Genomic DNA, 864 nt, shown 5'->3' on the forward strand with positions numbered 1-864 from the left:
ATGTATGTATGTATGTATGTATGTATGTATGTATGTAAGTATATGTGTGTGTATGTATGTGTATAAAGTATATGTGGAAGCTGATCAGAATTACATTTCACCTTTGTAAATGCACATTAATGACACTATGTAAAAGACACATCTAACACTTTATGTAGGGCATACGTAAATCTGTGTATCTATGTATTTACGTATGTAGGTTAGCTTAGCATTTTAAAAGCACCGACTCACCTTCTGTGGTTGAGTGTTCAATAAACCCTTGAACTATATGTTTAACACTTCTCTAACCCTGTCCATGGAGGACAGAAGAAAATGTATATATGCTGATTAGCATTGTAAATGTGTGGCCACGTCTGTGGTAGAAAATAATAATAATAAAAAAAATCAATCAACTGATTATTCCCTTCCCCCCACAGGAAGCAGCCCGTAACAGCTGTCTAACTCCCAGGTACATAGTTCCGGCTAGGTGAACAGAGGCATCAGATTGAAAGAAACTCTGCCCATTTGTTTCCGCCATCGCCGGGGATTGATCCCCGGACCCTAGGATTGTAAATCCCGAACGCTGTCCACTCAGCCCCCAGGCTCCGCCAGTGTGTGTGAGTGATTGATGATGATGATTAGGCCAGACCAGAGGTGGCACGCGCATGCGTCCCCGTAATGTGTGTGTCTGGCCGTCCTGTCCTCCTACAACCTGTCCTCCTACAACCTGTCCTCCTACAACCTGTCCTCCTGCAACCTGTCCTCCTACAACCCGTCCTCCTGCAACCCGTCCTCCTACAACCTGTCCTCCTACAACCTGTCCTCCTGCAACCTGTCCTCCTGCAACCTGTCCTCCTGTAACCTGTCCTCCTGCAACCTGTCCTC

Source organism: Procambarus clarkii, chromosome 20 (assembly GCF_040958095.1).
Source record: "Procambarus clarkii isolate CNS0578487 chromosome 20, FALCON_Pclarkii_2.0, whole genome shotgun sequence".
In the NCBI taxonomy this organism is placed as follows: Eukaryota; Metazoa; Arthropoda; class Malacostraca; order Decapoda; family Cambaridae; genus Procambarus; species Procambarus clarkii.